Source organism: Corvus brachyrhynchos, unplaced genomic scaffold (genome assembly GCF_000691975.1).
Source record: "Corvus brachyrhynchos isolate BGI_N302 unplaced genomic scaffold, ASM69197v1 scaffold514, whole genome shotgun sequence".
Lineage (NCBI taxonomy): Eukaryota > Metazoa > Chordata > Aves > Passeriformes > Corvidae > Corvus > Corvus brachyrhynchos.
In genome coordinates, this window is record NW_008238319.1 from 3202794 (window position 1) to 3222441 (window position 19648).

A 19648-nucleotide genomic window follows, 5' to 3' on the forward strand; every position below is an offset into this window, starting at 1 on the left:
GCTTTTCCTGCTGAGGGAGGAAGCAGTTGAAGAGGAATCAATGTCAAGAAACAAAACCAGGGAATTCAGCGATTTTGCTTTGTTCCGATTTTGATGTCTGCAAATTGCATGGATTTGCTGGGCAAATGCAGATGCTGAACTCATGCCTGGCCCAGAAGAGGCTGGGACTGCGAAGTCATACCTGCCCTGATGTGAATAGAGCAGGGCTTGGCAAACCTTTGAGGATGCCCTGTTGTCTTTCTTGTGTGTCTCAGAGTGACCAGGCAGCCTGTGGTTGAGCTGGAGGCTGTTGGGCGGGTTCTAAAAGCCAAGAGCGAGCTCAGAGTGTAGTCAAGTTACTGGAAACTGCCTCTGGAGGAGGTCAGAGCAGGTCCTGCAGGCTCCTCTGCAAAGTCCTGAGCTGGCAGTGGAGCAGGTCGCTCAGGCACTGGCCTTGGAGCACTGTCTGGGTTTACACATCTCCAGTGGTATTGTCCTTTTACCTGTTTTGATCTCATCAAGAACTGCAGATAGTAATTCTGGTTTAACTGTTCACTGATCAGGAAAAAGTCACGGCACTGGGAGTTAATTGAAGCTCTCAGGGTGTGCAGCATTGCCAGGTCCTGCTTGGGGGCAGGGCCAGGCTTACAGAAAAGCTTGGGATCATCAGAAGGCATCACAAATCTGATGTTTGTTTGGTAGGTCCCTGTGTACTCTGAAAGGTGCCTCTGTGCACAGCGAGGATGGAGCAAGCACACTCAGCATGGATGCTGGAGAGAAAAGCTCAGAAGCCTGATGGTCCTCAGGTAAATCCATCCTCCAGCAGGAAAACTTGCCAGGCATCATTCATCTAAGGTAGCTCATGTTCTCACTATCTAAAGCTTCTCTGTCCTCCTTATGTTCCCAGCAGGTGTATTTGTATATAATTATTCATGTAGGACATGGCCAAGCCAGGGGAACTTAAATGAGAGTCTTAAATGAGTCCTGGAGACTGTTCCATGTAGACGTTGTGGCTGTCACAGCTCTGCCCATCCGACCTCCCTTGAAAAAGGAGACTTTTCTTGGATAAACACAAATATGTGAAAGAGTTTGGATCTTCCAGCTCTTTTTTTTTTTTTTTAATAGCAAGAGGGGTTGAGTGAATGAAGTGATATTGACAAAGCTATAATTTCACTAATTAGCCAGCTGTCATCTGTATGGAAAATGACAGGGAATATTTCTTCCCTGGTCTGTAGTTTACTTAGAAGGGAAAATGTATCTCTCTGAAGATACACAGGAACTTTCAGCTTGCTAAAAGCATTTAGTGTGTCAGACAGAGGGAGGCATTTGACCCCTCACCCCTCAGAGTGTCCAAGGCCAGGCTGGATGGGGCAGAGAGCAGCTTGGTCTAGTTGAAGATGTTCCTGCTCACCACAGGGTGGGGTGGACTAAACAGGATTTAAAGGTCCCTTCCAACCCAAACTCTTCTGGGATTCTCTGTGCATTTTTTGAGACCCCAGAAGGAGCTCCTGAGTGCACCCCCAGCATTGGCCTGATACCAGAATGGTACAGGACGCAACAGAGGGGTTTTGCTTTGCACCTGCTGATGTAAAATTTCCTGATCCTGACTTTCTCCTTCCCTGGGGTTTTGAAAGCACCTTACTCCAGGGTAAAGGACACCAGGCTCCCATGTGTTGGGATCAAAGTGTGGTCTGAAGGGTTTGTCCTCTGTCTCCATCCTTACATCAGTCTGGAACTGAAACTGAGGCTGGGCAGATGGATTCAGAGTGTATTTTACATTTATATTTTGTTTCATTAAAAAGATAAAAACAAAAGCCTTGAAGCTAGCAATATTTATAGTTCAAACACAGTAGATTGGTGTGGAGATTTTGGACAACAAAGAGCAGCAAACAGTAGAGATTTTCAGTGTATTCCTCCTTTATGTTGAAGGGGAAGTGCACAGTCTATAGTTTTTTTATTACCCATTTCACCGTGAAATATGTTGCAACATTAAGTTGTATATTTCTATTGAAATATATGGCAGGAATAAAATTCCAGATAAAAGGTAACTATTTGACATTCTGTATAGTTGTTGTCATGCTGTTAAAATAACACATTGACTACTAACTTGATGTGAGACAGAGATGAAGAGGAATCTGTGTCAGCAGGAACTCCTTGGGAACCCAAAAGCGCTGCCTTCGCTCGCTGTCCCCTTCCCTCGCAACTGCAGAGGCAGAGGTTGCCCTCAAATATTAACATCCCAAGAACCTCAGGAAGATAATCCACCCTGCCTCTTTCAAAAGAAAATACACTTGCAGTACATTTCAGCAAAGCGAGATGTTTAAAATTTGTTTTCACCCTGCATGGGCTCCGCTGTAGAGAGTTTAAATCTAAACTGAGAAGAAAGTGGAGGCAAAGTGCAGTTAGCTGAGCTAATGAGATTTCAGGAGATTGCAGTGCTGGCCAAAGCCCTAATGTTGTAGAGTGTAGGATTATCCCGAGTCAGCCAAATTAAAATTATTTTAAATTTAATTTTTAATTTAATTTTGATGTTGCATTATATATTTTATCCATCAGACCTAATTGCTGCCTTTAAAGCTTTTGCTGACCCACTCCCTACCATCAATGGTCTTTGTCCCTTTTCAGGACATGTCCTGCAGTTGCTGTACTCAATGCAAAGCACCCATGGCAGAGGTTACACAGAGAAGCTGTGGCTGCCCCTGGATCCCTGGCAGTGTCCAAGGCCAGGCTGGACAGGGCTTGGAGCAGCCTGGGATAGTGGAAGGTGTCCCTGCCCATGGCAGGGGGCGGAATGGGATGATTTCATATCATCCTGTGATTTCTTGAAGGGGCAGCAAGGACAGTACCTGTAGTGAGGCAGGTCAGGAAGCCCCTGCTAAATCCTACCTGGCACCTCTGCCATGAGAGCTGTGAGCTTGTAATCACCAACATTATTTCCAAGGTGATTCTCTATTAAAATACTACTGAAGAGCAAGTACTCTGGGAGTAACTGGTAGGTAATGGTGCATTGGCTCAGTAGAAGTGCTGTATCTCCTACTGCTGTCTGATCCTTTGGCCATCCCATCCTGGTGGTGGCAGGACATGACCCTGAGCTGTGCCAGCATCATTGTTTTGGCAACTTGGAATGCTCTTTCCTTCCCATAGTCTGTGCATCTGTGTTTCCTCCTATGAGCACATCCCTGGAGTGTCATCCCCTCCCACTGCCCATTTCTGGGATGGTAGGAGGAGCTGGATCAAGCCCAGCATCGCGGGATTCCTGCCTGAGCATCAAAGCACTGCACAGTATTTTGATACCTGGGTTTTACTGGTTTCTAAGTGCTTTGAAATTGCTGGGTTGCACTGGAATTCCTGTTTGCCAGTCAGGGTGGGGTCCCAAAACGGTGAGCAGTGACACAGCTCTGCTCCTGGGGAAATCACTGGGAGGGTTAAACCCACCCTGCTCCAGAGCCCTGCCTGAGCACTGAGGGCTGTAAACACAAGCTGGTATTAAAAGCTCCTGCAGATAACACTTGTGGCAATCTAGCAGCAAAATGGAATAGCTTGGTAGTAAATTAGATTTTTAGTCAAATAGAAAAAACTGCTCATTTTCCATTGTAATGACGAACTTGGGTTTTTTTTCACAATGTGTTATTTCTTCAGTTTTCATACACACATTTCCCGTGCTATTTATAGATTTACATGTGTGCAACGTGAAACCAGTCAGTTTGAAATGTTCTAATCTCAGATTTTCCATAAACATTCCTGTCTGTACTGAGACCCCTGTGCACCGAGTTTATGAAAACAATCCCCTCTAGGCAGAGATTTTTCTAATTCCCTGAGTATAAGGGGAGAAATTTAAAATGAAGTGTTGGTAGGACCTTTGGTATAATGTTGTGAGTATGTCTGTCTACAGTCATGGGAAGGATCTGCTCTCAAGCCTTTTGCTGCATAAAGGATAATTTCATATTCATATTATTGTTTTTGTAACTAAATTTCACGGAAAATGTGCTTTTAAATATGTGAAGAGTTCTGCTGTGACAACTTATACTTAAAATGCCTCATTCAATGTGAAGAATTACTGCAAAATAATTGATTCTGCTCAAATGTCTTCTCTTAAGCAGGTTTAATGTTTGGTATAAGAGGCCTTGTGGAGTGTTATTTCAGACGCACACACAATAATATTAAGTTATTTGGCTTTTCCCCCATATGTTAATACTTAAAGGCTGGCCTGACAGACATTAATGTTATTAAAGGGCTTTGCAGAGGAGGCCATTGCATCATTGCTGGTGCTGCTGCAATTATGACATGTGTGGGATGTGCAGGTTGGGAGCACCAGGAGCTCTCATAGAATCACAGGATGGTTTAGGTTTGAAGGGACCTTAAAGATCCTTTCCTTACAACCCCCTGCCATGGGCAGGGACACCTTCCACTAGATCAGGTTGCTCAGAGCCCTGTCCAGCCTGACCTTGAATGTTTCCAGGAAGAAGCAGCCACAGCATCTGGTCTTGCAGCCTGGCAGATCACGAAAAATCAGCTCATGTCCTCAGGTGCTGCCATTGCAGAAGCACTGTTTTCCAGGCTGCTGGTCAGGTAAATAATGAAAAAATCCGGGCTGTGTCCTGGGTTGTCCTTATGAATCAGCTGTGGATTTATTCCGAAGTCCTTGGTGGCTTCCAGGTATTTTGTTGTGTGGAGTTTCCTCTTTCTCTTGGTATTTTTTCTTTCTGACAGTATGTTAACAAGTTTTACTGTCGCTCTGAAATGTTTAATGTAGCAGGGGCAGTGAGCGGTGTGTCTGGGCCCCAGACCCTCTCCGGAGGCTGCTGGCGTTCCTGAAAAAATGGCTGCAGTGTCTGAAATACTCTGAGTGCCCTTAGCAGTTCTGGGCCCATGGATAGGGGTCATATGTGAAAGTAAGGGAAGCCTGAGCATCCTGGCAAACCACTGGGCAATGAATCCATGGGACAGCTGGGCTGCAGCCTGCACGGTGCTGGTCCCACCGTGGGTTTGGCCGTGGGTAAAATGGTGGTGGTTTAATTCCTTCTCTCAGTGGGAGCTCTTGTGGCTCTGGTGCATCAGACTGGAACTGCCTTGGGAGTCCCAATGGACAGGAATCCGAAATTCACCTAAATTCCATCTTGATGCTATTCCCACCTTTCCAGAGTCAACTTCAGAAGACTTTGGCTGCATCTGGCTGGAACAGGACCATGGCTTGGTCAGCTCAGCACCTCTTCAGTCTGCTTTCAACAGCACTTAGAAAATGTTAATTGGAAACATCATCTGTGCGTCTTACCCCAGGCTCCACTTCTGCACTCCCTGAGTGCTCCAAATTACTGCTCTTATCTCCAGGGGCTCCTGCTTTTACAGGGATGCTGGAGGAGGGTGTGCTTAGAGAACCTTTCCAGGAAGATGGCTCCATAATCATGTGCAGAGGTCAGACTGGGATCTCTGGATCCGCAGCTGTGAGTTGGTGCTGCCAGTGCGGAAAGCAGATTCCTTCTGTTGCTTCCAGGGTTATTTTTTAGCTGTCATTTATCCCTGTCATCAGGGACTTTCCACAAGGGCATGTAGTGATAGGACAAGGGAGAATGGCTTCAAGCTGGATGAGGGTAGACTTAGATTGGAAATTAGAAATTCTTCCCTGTGAGGGTGGCGAGACCCTGGCACAGGTTGCCCAGAGAAGCTGTGGCTGCCCCATCCCTGGAAGGATTGTGAGCACCATGACTGTTTAAGGCCAGGTTGGACAGGGCTTGGAGCAACCTGGTGTAGTGGAAGGTGTCCCTGCCCATGGCAGGGGGCTGTAAGTAAATGATCTTTAAGGTCCCTTCCAACCCAAACCAATCTCTGATTTTGTGATTTCATGATTTTTAAGGTGACCTAACAGAACAGGAGTGTAATGTTGGTTCTAAAGCATATCTCCCTTGGCAAAGAGAACCTCAGAATTACTTCAGAAAACATCTCCTTTGTCTAAGCTGAATTTGAAGACTGCTTTTAAAAGGTATTTCTCTCATGACAAATGATTTTTTTGGCACTGTTTGTCTCTTCTGCACTGATGCTGCCTCCTCGGTTTCCTTCTCCAGCACTCCTGATAGCTGCCAGGCTCCAGGTGCAGCCCAAAACCTGATTTTTGGATGCTAAAATCCTTGCATCAGGTGTTTGAGGTATCCATGGCAGAGGGCCCCCTGGAAGGAAAAGTTTGCAGCAGGAGCTGGGAGAGATCTGTGGCCATGGCACTGCAGGCTGTGGAGCGCTGCTGTAATGTGGTGTGAAATCCTGTACCCCCACGTTACATTTGGGGAGAAACAAGCGATGTGGCGAACTGACATTTCCCCCTTGGTGTGTGCTGAGTCCCTTCTGTACACAGTGAACTGTGGCTGGTGCTGGGAAGGCAAACGGGGTAGGAAAAACATAATAGTGATGGAAATTACGGGTTGGAAAAGGTAGAAAAACACAGGGTGGCATTGAGGGGGAAGAGGAGGAGTTGGGATGATCACACCAGACCCCTCTGTCGAAGGAGGCCCCATCTACAATACCCAGCTTGGGGGGATTGTCCTTCCCAGGGGCACATCCCAGCCTGAGATGCTGCCCCCAAGCCTGCCCAGCTGGGTTTCCCCAAAGTACTGAACCCATGGCTGTCTCCACCTCTGACACCAGCTGAGGAGAGTGGAGCATGGAGAGGGATGTGCCAGCCAGGAGCAGCACCGTGCTCCTCCCCTCCTCTGCCCCCTCCTCACGCCTGGGAGTGCTGCTGGATGCATCACCTCGTTCCACGCTGCGTTTGCAGAGAGAGTGCAGTTTTATTGAGCATTAGGATTGAATTCTTAACTGACTAATCAATTTTAGTAGTAAGTTAAAATGCCTGGTATTAATGGACAACTGCAACCATTAATCAGGGTTACAGTAGATTAACAGTTGTCAGCATTTATGCTGATGCTGGACGGATTGCACTCGCCAATTCCATATTTTTCTGAACGTGGAACACTCTGGTTTTGCTCCTATTGATTATTTTCTCCCTTCCCGAGCTCTCCTTTGGAATCACAGGCCTAACCCACACTGGTATATGTCTGTTTTGCGCACTTGGTTTCATGTCAGAGGAGATGGAAAAGGTTCATTTGTTCAACTATTTGACTGTTTAATTTAATCGAGGATGTGGCTACACCAAGACAGAGGGGGTTTAATGAAACTATTTAACCATCTCTGGCAGCTCCAGGAATCGTAAGGCGTTAGTAAAATATGATTAAAGGAGTTTGGGGGGGATGTAAATAAGAAACATGCTTAGGATTCACTTACAAAATTCATCTTGTTTTCTGTATTTTATTACAGTAAGCAGTTTTTTAAGTCAGTGAAGCAATTTTTTGTTGTTGTTGTTGTTCAAAACCAACCAAAATAGAAACAGGTCTTAAACCTTCCTTGGTTTTGTGAGCATTCTTTCTTCATCCATTTTATTGGGATATTTTTCAGTTTGAAGCTTGGATTTCCTAAAATCTTTTTAGTCCACAGTCTTCAATTAGCTGATTACTATAGATTATATTCATACTCTGGATACCTCATCAAGCTGTCTAATAGCTGGATCATATTGATTGTCCTTCAATTAATCACAGCCCCTATTTTCATTTATCAAACCCAAAATACATGTAATTAACTCTGAAGTGATATAGCTCACCGTAAAGTGATTTTGCTACTGCTGTGGAGATAACTCAGTAGATTATACTAATAGGAAATGCAAGTTGAAATTAAATTAGTGGTATCGTGTCCATCACAGAAGAATAATTAAAAAACTAAAAGTGAACAGCTGTCGTGAGGAATCCTTTCTAACAGCAGATGCAGATGTTTGTTTTTCTTATTTACACCTTGGGGTCTTGGCATCCTTGAGCTTTGCCATCACGTTTCCCAGAGGAGATGCCAGAAATGTCCCTGACTTCCCAACAGGAAGGGAGAGGGGACTGAGAAGGTGCAGAGTGGGTAACTGCAGGTTATTTTTTACCTATCTGTGAGCCAGTTCATGGAGTAAAAAAAAAAAAGCTACCAGATGACATTGTTTTGCTTTCAGAGCAACTTTATTCATTTGAATGTAATCTCTTCTTCACTCAGTGCTCATATTGAAATTGGCTCAATGTGCTTAATTCCATGACAGACTGAATTGTAATAAATAATATACACTATCCCCAACCCAGCTTGCTGCAATTGGCATGGTATTTATAACAGCCAGGCTCCCAATTGCTCATCATGGCTGAGACTTGAAGCTGCAATTTTATTCATAAACACAACTGTGTGTAAACTCAGGCAGAGCTGAGTATTCCTGTGTATCATCGCTCCTGCTTCCAACCAGAATGGACATGCTCTGGAAGTGAAGGCTTTTTGGGAATTCATTGGCACTAATCATTGATAACTCAGTTATTTCAAAATTATTTTTTTCCCTTATGGGTGGAAATACATTTGTTTCTAGAGCAGAGAAGTTACCCAGCTTATTTTAGGACTGATTCTTTAATATCCCTCAGGATACTGGGGTGTTCTGAACACTGAAGAGTGCTTGAGTTATCTCAGTTTTGGGGCGTTTCATTGTCAGAATTAAGAGAAGTGTATTTTTTAAAAGTGTTGCTCAGAATTTGCAATATGCGTCATTCAAATAATGTCTGTGATGATACAAATTAAAAATTACTATTTTCTTTGAGTTGGTTTGGTTACTCCTCAGAGAACAGGAGTTTGAGGTTTGTCACTGGTGCTGTTTCACTACCACTTCAGCTTTCCTGCCTTAGGCACTTTGTTATCAGACATTAATATCTGCAACAGCAACCAATTATCTTGTAATTCTAACAAAGGCATCAGAAAAGAGAAAGTGCTTGTTGGTTCTATGGTCGTAAATACATAGATCACAAGCGAAGAGCCTTTACTTTTATTATGCAAAATAATGACTGTGTAGCTGTTAATGGAATTTACTTTATACTGTGACAATTTATACTTGTGCATGTCTGGGGAAGAGCTTTCCCACCAGGCTGTTTTGACAGCTCTCTGTAATAATATAGGAGAGTGATGTGTCTAACGAAGTCTTCGAGAAAAATATCTGGTTTGCATTTCAGAACATGTCATTCAATATGTTCTGCAGTGGGAGATAGCATGGGAGAGCTGCCTTCCCTCCCAGGCTTCCACTGCATCCTCCAGCACGTGTGGGAGCCTCTGCTGGGCAGGGCAGGGCAGGTCCTGCTCCAGACTTTGAGGAAAAGTTGTTTTCATCCAAATCTGTGGGTGCTGCTGTGTTTTGTTGGTCTGGAATCACAGCATTTATTGCAGTGTTGTGGGGTTCATGGGCTTGTCCTGTGCTGGGCCAGGAGTTGGGCTGGATGATCCATGTGGATCTCTTCCAACTCGGGTTATTTTATGATTCTGTGATGTTGGACTGCACAGTTGTGATGCCTTTTTTTTTGTAATAAAACCTTTTGAGAGCCTGACCGTCTCAGGTGCCATCTGCAAGCTCTGTGCTGACCCTGTGGACAATGAGAGCTGCAAGCTGTGGTTTCTTGGGATGGAAAGGAAGGGCCTGTTTGAGCCCACACATGGGAAAGTGCTGGTGATAGAGTCTGCTCTGATTCCATGTGTGTGAAAGGATGGCTCTTGGAAAAATTTGTAAATAATGTGTGTGTATCAAAACAACACCATCAGAATGGTAAATGAAGTGTAGTCCGTGGAGTTTCCCATATTCAGGGGCAGGGAATTTGGCTGAATTTAAGTGTTAAGTTGGGCTTTGTTGTTGTTTGTCTCTTCCTTTTCCTCAGCAAGCTTTTCTTCTTTGCTAATCCTCAGAAGCAGCCCAAGAAATGACATTTATGCATATTTCATAATGTGATTTCTGTAGGCACACAGAGCAAACAAATCAATTTCTCAGCAGCACGCTGTTTAAAAGAAACAGCAACAACCTGTGGGATAAGTTGCAGAAGCTGTTAAAATTAATTATAAATGGCAGAAGATATAACATTTGGGGGAAAAAGTGCTAATGTGTGAAGAATAATAAACATTCAGGAGATGAAAAGGAGCTCTCTGTCATCTGATTATTTAAAGTTCATATATTTATAAATATCACAACACGTTAAAACAATGTACCGCTCGCTCCCAACAGCACATTACCATTTTATTCTGGAATTGCAACAGCCTCATCTGCTCTCACAAATAATGACTTTCACCTTTCAGGGCTCGGAGTTTTGCTGCAGATTTGTGTCTGTGTGACTGTCAGTGCGCTGTAATATTTTTCAAACGAGAGCAGGAGTGGGTTGGTGGTGGTTGTGGGTGGGGTTTTACTGCTCTGTGGGCTTAAGCTGCTCACTTAGGAGATGCTTCTCTCCTAGGCAAGGTCCTAGGCTGTACGGGTCTGACTTGAATTAGAGTAATCCGGTGTGGCTGTTGTCAGTGGTGGATGTTTCACTGGTATCTACCAAAGGAAGAAGAAAATGGAAAAGGATCTCTGTTTGAAGTGGGAATTGTGCAGAATAACCCAAATCGCTGGAAAATGATGCTGATACAGAAGCGTTCACTGGGGTGCAGTAATTTCCCTTCAGCCTGTTTTCAGTAGCAGGAGCTCTGCAGCAGCTACAGCCATGGAAGGACTTTTGGTAAGGGCAAGCAGTGACTGGACAAGAGGAGCAGCTTCAAGCTGAAGAAAGGTAGATTTAGATGAGATATTAGGAAGAAAATCCTGGCTGTGAGGATGGTGAGGCCCTGGCACAGGGTGCCCAGAGAAGCTGTGGCTGCCCCTGGATCCCTGGCAGTGTCCAAGACCAGGTTGGACGGGGCTTGGAGCAGCCTGGGATAGTGGAAGGTGTCCCTGCCCATGGCAGGGGGTGGGACTGGATGGGGTTTAAGGTCCCTTCCAACACAAACCATTCTAGGAGTCCATACTGAAATGCCTTATTTCCATAGGGAAACTAATGTAAATTTACCCAACCAAAGTGTTTTTTCAATGCTGCAGGCTTTGGTGAGAGTAGAGTAGGACCTGTGGGTGATGGAAACACTCTGCAGCCTTGGGCTTTGGATCAGATGATCTTTAAAAGTCATTTCCAAGCCAAAGCATTCTGTGAGTCTGTGATGTGTAGCCTGTTGAAGGTGCCTCTGGAACACAGCACTGTGGTTGCTTCAAAGCCCACCTGAGCTGTGGAGTGGAGATCACTGCAATTTTTACAGATATTGTGAAATGTGATAACTTGAAGAGATTTTCTGTGGTAGCCAGGACCAGTGCCACTGAAGTTGGCTGGGATTCTGCTCCTGTATAGCAGCTGTACCCCTTGTACAGCAATAAACACAAGCACTATGTTATGAACTTTTCTCAGCTTGCTTGTATGGTGAAGAAGTGAAGTCTTTGGTCAGTAAAATATGCTCTAATTGGAATTAAATTGTTATTTTTATTGCGATTTCATGGATGAGATCCATGGAAAATACTTGGAAGACAGCATGTTCCTGCTTGGGACCCTTCACAGTCCTGAGTTTCGGAGTGTTTTGGTGGGAGGCTGCTCCTGGCTGGGTGGAAAAGCTGCTGGGTGGCCAGCAGAAGGGCCATGTGGGCAGCAAAGGACAAAGAGCATCTCTCAGCCACAAAAGGGTCTTGGGGAGGTGGGTGGGATATGGAAACCTGCTGCAGAGTGGGGCACTGAGCGTCCTCACACCAAGGGCTTTGCTTAACTGCAGCTGGATTTTGCACCAATGACTTTGGCAGGGTTTTGCTGTTGTCCCCTGCGGCACAAGGTTGGGGTTCCACCATGCCCGTGAACCTCCCCATGATTTTAGCAGCCTCTCATTGCAGTTACCTCAAAATCCACTCTTTTAATAATTTTTTCCCCAAAGGTGCTGACCCAATAACGCAGCATCAAAACCTCTCGGTCGCCGTCTCCCCGCGGCCTGTCCGATGGGATGTGACACTCCAGCCCTAACATATGTCACTCCGTGCTGGCACTGTGGGAGAGGAGAGCCCCTCGCTTTGCAGGGAGCCAGCTCCAGCCTCGGGAGCTCCGTGTGCCCGCGATTCCCCCCGGAGCCGGGATGCTGCTCCGGCGGGGAGGGCTCTCCGAAGCCCCCACCGGCTCCGTGACCTGGTCGGCGGCTTTGTCCCGGCGCAGGAAGGGAGCTGGGATTGGGGAGCGGGGCCCTTTCGGCTGAAAGGCTGTTAGATCCAGGTCACTGAGTTTGGGCTGCTGCGTTTTCTGACAAAGTCTAGAAAATGCAGATTTGTAGCAGCCCTATGTTAATGAATTCCGACTGCTTGAATTTCGCACTGAATAATGGCCGGAATTACCAGAGATAGTGACTTATGAGATGTGATTGAATATCATCCTTTATCTCGAGATTAAATTGATAAAATGATGCCATATCACTTTTTTTTATTAGCAGGCTTTGATACAAAATTCTCCGTAGAGCTGAAGATTTTGTTATAATAAAACAAAGGTATTGGAATGAGAAAAAAAAATTCAATAAATTTTTAAAGCGTAGTATCACATTTTAAATGCAGTTTTGTGCATATGGTGAGTGAATGCAATACCTCTTTACCCTCAGGCCGCCCACTTTCATACATTAAAAATATTCTATTTAAATGCAGATTTTGATTTGCTGTCTGGCGTGGCGTTCAAGGGGAAGAGACAGGAGAAAAGGAAGAGTGTGTGCATCTCTTAATTTAATTACATGTTTCTTTTGACGCGCAAAGGTACGAGCAGTTGTTAAGTGTAAGGACATGCCTCTGTAAAAAAAAAAAAAGTGCATGGTTGATTTTTGAAAATCTGTAAAAGAAAAGGTAATCTCACCCTCAGCAGAGAGTCCAGTGAGTTCTTGTGGATGTAAATATGTATATATGCATCATCACGTGTGTGTTACAGACCAGACCACTGGTTCCCAGTGTCGTGACTGTGTCAGGACAGTGCTGCTGAAAATCAGATCTCAGTTGAAAATAGCTGCCTGCTAAACCAGAAAGATTCTTTTTAGCCAAAATTAGTGCAATCATCTGGGTTTTTTTGGTGTGGCCCCATCCAACATGGCATCAGGGTGCAAGCTGATGGGTTCTTGTGAGCCAGGAGGGGATGCCCCTTTTTTTTGTTTGCTTGGTGTCATCCGGATGGCCGTGATTTTCTAGAATTAAAACGTTTCTTTTTATAACTACCTTAGAAATGCAGGAGATTGACTGCAAGGGGCAAAAGTGATAGTAGTAAAATGCCTTGAACACCATGGCAGTGATTTTGCCATTTGATGGTGTGAAAACCAGGGAGGTGGCGTTTGGGCTGGGCACTCTTTGTCTTTGTTTGTCTGTCACACGGGCAAAAGCCTATTTTCAGAACTGGAGAATATTTGAATTTCAGTGCCCTAGAGCAAATAGGTTGAGTGGTATCAGAGATTATCAGATTTAATTCATTTATTTTAAATGTAAATTGATTTGAAGCCACTGGGAGCCGTTAAAAGTGTGCAGTCGTTGGCCTCCACACTTGCTGTGTATTATTTCTCCTGCCGTCCACTTCTGTCCATCCCTTCTCCCAGGCTTTTATCTGACTGGTTTGTTCCTCCTGTTTCAAAGAGACCTGAGTTTTGGGGCTCTGTGCATCACATAGAGGGTGTGAGTCCTCTTCTCCTGACAAGTGCTGGAACATTCTGGCTTTGCTGTGGCCGTGTCCCAAAACGTCATCTCCCAGAGCCAGAATTCTTCCCTGCATCCAGCAGCTTCTCTCCCGTGATTGAAACAGAGAGATAATGCAGGTGTTAATGGTGTAAGGGGATGGTTTAATTGGGATAGGCAGTACAGGTTATTCCTGTGGTCTTGGGAGGGTACTGGGCTGCAATGGGGCTGAGTTTAAATCCACTGGGCTCCCACCTCTAGGCTGTGCCAGCTCCCTGGGCATGGCTTCCCTGCTCCTGCCAGTTTGGTGCAAAATCCATGTTTTCAGGGGCTCCATGACTCAGCCCAAGCAGCTTATAGTTTCCTGTAAATAAAAATTCAGGGCTGTACCAAAGAGTGCCAAATGTGTGTTTTAAAGTCTATATATAAAATTATTTGATCTTGCAGGGCATCGCATTTGCCAATTTTTCTCTTGGGCACATAGGTATTAAAATCATATTATGCCCAATATGTGCTTGTAAAAGTTGAAGTCGCAGTGGAAAGGAATATTACAATTTTTCCCCTTTAATGTTAGTCTCAAAGAATGTGTCCTTCTGAAGAAAAGGTTATTTGTCTAATATGCTGGAGAACAGTTTGCAAAATTAAGTAAGAGTTATCCCCCTAAAATGAGCCGCAAAGAGAAAGCAACCAAGGAAACTCTTGGGATGCAAACTCCCCTTGGTTTTCCAGCACCAATGCAAACTCTTGATTTCTCAAGTGTTGTGAGTGTTAGGGTAGCATTGAGGGGGATTTAAAATATGCCCTTCTTTTTTAGGAGAAGTAAATCCCAACATAGAATCACGTAATGGTTTGGGCTGAAAGAGACCTTGAAGCTCATCTTGTTCCACTCAACCCCTGCCATGGGCAGGGACACCTTCCACTAGACAGAGTTGCTCCAAACCCCATCCAGCCTGGCCTTGATGTCCCTCTCCTCCTTCAGCATTCAAAAGTAAAAGCATTTAGAAATAAGTATAGCCTTAAAATAAATGTTAATAGGTGAGTAATAAATTTAAAACATCCAGGGAAGTACTGGTGATGTTACCTGTTTCATGAGTGCTTAACTCAGGACTCTGCAATTTCAGACTGATGATTTTAGCTGGTTTTGGGGGTATTTTTTATTGCAAACGTGGTGGGAGGAGAAAGAAAATCAGTGGAATTGGTTTACATATTGCCTTAACTACTCTCACAATAGTGGAAAGCTCTCATCAAGTATGTATCAGATTATTTTATGCCAACATTAATATTGGAAGCACACATGTAATCTGGAGTCAGCAGGTTCATACACTACTATCTCATTAAATTTTCAGGCAAAAGCTGCAAAAATTAATTGGAGGCGTGTAATAGTTTAGAATGTGAGCTGGCTTATGGTAATATAAATTACATGAGGAGAAGACAGTTTTATATACTGAGAGAGGGAAAACTGGTTTACTTTAATGAGAAGAGATAGAAATGTGGAGCTATTTTTTCATTACAGATGCACTCTAAACTGTTTGGACTTACTTGATGAATAGAGTTAATTCTCTGCTACAGTTCCAATAATTCATGTTGCACAGTTTAATGACTTCTAGATAAAAACAGGATTGAAATGTTAATTTCTATGAAGAAATTGGAGCGCTCTCATACATCAAGCTTTTTTCTATTAAACTACTAGTTAATTTCACTAAACAAGTCTCTTAGAGATATTTCATGCTACATAGATTTTTGAATTTCTCACCTGCTTTGTTTTATTCCGTTGGCCCTGAGCACCGGCTACCGCGAAGCGCTGCTGGGATGCAGAAAAATTTCAGGTGTACTTAACCTGTCACTATGATAATTAATTTTTTTCTGCAACACACCCTGTGATGTTTGGGCCTCTTGGTGTTTTCTCCTGTACTTCCCAGTTGATCTGTCTGGTGAGGGGTTGAAGTTCTCTGCTGCCCAGGCACAGCCAGTGGGCTTCATCAGAGGAGGGCCACAGGGAGCTGCTGGGTGGTTGGTAGTGTCTGAACCACTGTGCTTGAACCTCCTCCTTAATTCAGTTTGACTACTGGTTTTCTGTGTGCTGCCTAGAGGTTGGGTACTGCTGGTTGATGCTGCATAGGGAGGACAAAATAGTTCTTTTCTTTTGCAAATTCTTTATTTCAGGAGTTTCTCTGCTAACTTGGATTTGTTTCCATGTTCCAGTCCAGTTTTCATCACCAGAGATGAGTAGTTCTCTCATCAGCCTTGCCTTTCCCCTGTTTGGTGCCCTCCCACTCACTGTTGCATGTGCTCGTCCGTTCCCCTTCTGTCACTTTGATATTTGCAGTTTCATGTCTGTGGTTGGATATTTCTGGTATTTTGTGACGTCTGCCAGGGCAGTGCTGGAGTCACCATCCCTGGAAGTGTTCAAAAAACATCAAGATGGGGCACTTAGGGATGTGGTTTAGTGGTGAAATTGGTACTGTTGGATTAACTATTGGACTCTATGATCTTAGAAGGCTTTTCCAACTTACACAATTCTGTGATTCCATGATCTTTACATGGGAACTTCATCGTACAACCTCTCTTCGTAGAAACCATGGGTTCCACTAGGGTTCTTCTAGGCTTGGAAATTCCCTTTTCCATGGGATTGCAGAACTCATTCTCCTGCTGGAGGTACCTCTTTCCTGTTCCCCTCTAAACCATGTCCTCAAGTGCCTCATCCAGACATTTTTTGGACACTTCCAGGGATGATGATTCCACCACGTGGACTGTAAAAGGGCAGGGAGATGGAGAGCCAAGAGTCCCTGATGGAGGAGTTCTAGCTCCTACAACATGATCTATGGCACGGAGGGGAAGACACGGGCTGCCCAGCACAGCTGGCACTTGTTGCTGCCTGTTCTGAGCTTCCCCTCCCCCCTCCCAAAGACATGTGCTCTGAGCTCCTTTGTTCCAAGCGCGGGCAAAGCCAAATGTAACTCAGACTCTTCAGCAGTGTCTGATTGGCCGCTCACCCCGGGTCCGCCCCCAGTCCTCCCCTTTCCCCTTCTCCTAATAAAAGATGGTCGAGGGGAGGCAAACGCCCTCTCTCAGCTCAGCTACTTTCCTGTAAACATCTCTGGTCGTCTGTCTCATTGGAAGGCTTCCAACTGCAGGGAATTGAGCGAGTGGGGAGCTATATTTCTCCCTCTTTGCTTCTGCTGATGGTATTTGCTCTGCAGCTGATTCAGGTACCGATTTTAGAGCTACTAAAGTGCTAGATCGCCCGTGCTACCTCTCAAGGCTGCTCGAGGCTTTCTAAGGCATTGAAATACAAGCGCTAGCCGGTAAAAAGCTGAAAAGATACCTTCCACAGGCACTCCCTTGGGTTTTTGTCCTTCTGAAGAACAGAATTTCACCTGTTATGTTCAAAAAACGCTGAGTTTTGTGCACACAAAAGAAACTTCTAACCTCGCACTCAAGATAAACAGTTTAATGGGGTTTTGTGTGCGTGGAGATGAAGAAAACATCATCCAGGTGCAGGTTTTTGCAAATGTAGCAAGACAAAGGTGAGCTTGGCCAATGAGTCGCTGGCTGTGGGGACACCACAGTGGAGCTGCAGGTGATCTCTCCTTTGGGGGCACCACAGTGGAGCTGCAGATGGGCTCTGCTTTGGGGCCCAGAGGGCTCACACCAACTCTCATCTGGTGGGACATGGCCAGTCCCTCCTGTTACCCAAAGAAGGAGGAATTTTGGGGTGTGGTGACATCAGCCAGGTGGGAGGGTGAGGGCCTGGCCTCTGGTGGGAGGGAACCGTGTTCCTCAGCCTGGTTCCCTCATTCCATGCCTTGGGCTGTTCATCCTGAAAGGCGCCTTTATCCTTGGACCTTGTTCCGCATTGTGCATCCCCGGTGTCCGACACCGGATTAAACAAAGTGTCACACGTGCGAGGTGTATGGTGCAATTATTTTAACCCATTTCGCCTTCTAGTGTGGAAAATCTGCTTAAAATAGGACTTGCTAAAGTCATTGTACCATATACAAAAGGGTTATTAAAATGCACTCTTGAAATAGAAAATAGGATTAGAAGAGACACGTTGGCTTTGCGGCCTTCTCCAGCCGAAAGAAGGCCTCATGGCCAAAATGTCTCCTTTAATCTCATTTTCTGTTTTCTGGTAGGAATTTTAACTCTCCTCACCCCCTCGCAACCCGCCCTGTCTCTCTCTGCCCACACGCTGGTCTGGCACTGCTCAGTTCCCTTCCCACAACTGGGGGCTCATAAGACAAAGGGATATTTTTCTCTGGTCATAATATCAAGACATTTTATTTCTAGTCCAAAAAAATCTTCCCCAAAATCCATGACCTGTTTCTATCAACCAACTTTTGGTTGTTTGCACTAAGGCTCCCATCTATCAGGATTCCTTGCTGTTCAGTCCTGGTGAAGGCTTGTTGTGCTTCTGAGTCCTTGGGGCAAAAAACACCTGGAAATCCTAATTACTAAAAGTGAAATGGTGCATTTTCTATCTCTGAAGGTAATTTGATAGTGAACGCCTGTGATATGGATACCTCTATATATCTATATGCTCTTATATCTATATATATTAGTTGAAATGCAAAAGCTGCAAGCTACATCAACAACTTAATGTTTTAAACATGTCCTGTAATTTAAATTTGACCTTTCCTGGATAATATCAAACTGATATCTAGTTGCTTCACCGCCTTCTAACATTTTGATTCCTAAATGGGCTTTTTAATTTGACATGCAAAAATTTATGCTCCAGATTAGGGAAAAAAAAGAAGCCCAAATCTTGCTGTAAGTCTTAATTACAGTTAATTACTGTATTTCTTAATTAGATTCTTAATTTCCAACTATTTAACTTCAGTGAAACAAATGGAAAAGCAGCAGTCCACAGAGAGCCCATCTGAAAGAAGCAGTCATGTTGTTTTTATATTTTTGTATTTTGAAGGAATCCTGAAGGCATTGAATTTTATTTCCGTAACTGGGAAGGGCAGTGATCTGTGTTTATAATTGTGGCAGGAAAATTCTGGGGGAAAAATTACTCCTTTTGAAAGGGTTTGCATCCATATTGCAGGTTGGAGGAGGGAGAGAGAGGTGCCAGAACCAAATGCAGGGAAATATTCAGGTTACTCATCAATTGGAGTAATAAGCATTTGACGAACTTGCTGGTGACTGGATTTTTAAATGCAAAAACCTTTTGGATGTTTACAGTTTGGAATCCCAAAATTCCTCTCAGCAGGGTCACATCAATGTGTACCCACATGAGTGGGGTCATTCAACCCCTGGAAGTGTCTAAGATGAGGCTGGATGGGGCTTGGAGCAACCTGGTCTAGTGGAAGGTGTCCCTGCCCATAGCAGGGGGTGGAACTCAATGAGTTTTCAGGTCCCTTCCAACCAAACCATTCTGAGGTTCTCTGAATGCTCATGGGAAGGTCCAGCTCCAGCATTTGGGTTTCCTCAGAAGATGCTTCACCTGCCCAGATGCCCCGGGTGAGAGTCTCCCTGCTCCCTGAGTGCCGCAGCTCTCAGGATTTTTATGTTTTTCCTCACAAAACAAAAGTAAACATTAAACCTCCCCCCAAACCATGTTGTTTGAATGCAGTGCAGTACCAGACACAAGCGTGCTTCTGCCTCAGGAAGGCTGATTCTCCCTCGGAGGTGGATACAAATGGTCAGCTTTAAACCTTAGAACAAAAGGTTAATTTTTCTTCCTTGACGTCTTGCTGACTAAGTCAAACCCCGAACATGAGGTCGTTGGCTGCTTCGTACATTTCCAAAGACGGCTTTACACACCCGTGATATCAGTTTTGTGTCTCTTGGCAACAGATTGGTTCTGGCACCCCGAGGACGGGGCGCGTTGGCATTCTTGAACTGCCAAGAGACACAAAGCGGATACTGGGGGGATTTGATGCCTTGCTGAAAATACATTAAAATACGTTTTGTGCTGTAATAACGTGTTGTGAAAAATGAGCTTTTTTTGTTGGTGGTTTTTTTTTCTGGATCCAGTCCTCCCCCAGCCTCATTTATGGGTATGTTTGTAATGCCTTGGCTCCCACTGCCCTTTGTGAATGGATGCATCCTCGCTGGAACACTGCTCGCCCTCACCCAGGGGTGATGCCTCTGTTGCAGAGCTGTTTT

The 19648-nt window shown here is 44.7% G+C and overlaps 1 protein-coding gene across 2 annotated transcripts in view; it reads left to right on the top strand.

The window, feature by feature from the left end:
* CTBP2 (C-terminal binding protein 2) overlaps positions 1-19648 on the top strand; it is a 287584-nt gene that overhangs the window by 172942 nt on the left and 94994 nt on the right. Inside the window, exon 1 of one of the 2 annotated variants that reach the window (XM_008633332.2) lies at positions 724-785. The exons of the other annotated variant lie outside the window; for it this stretch is intronic. The gene's annotated coding sequence lies outside the window, so the exon portion shown is untranslated. Of the gene's footprint in view, positions 1-723; positions 786-19648 lie in introns of those variants that run through there. 2 annotated transcript variants of the gene reach the window in all.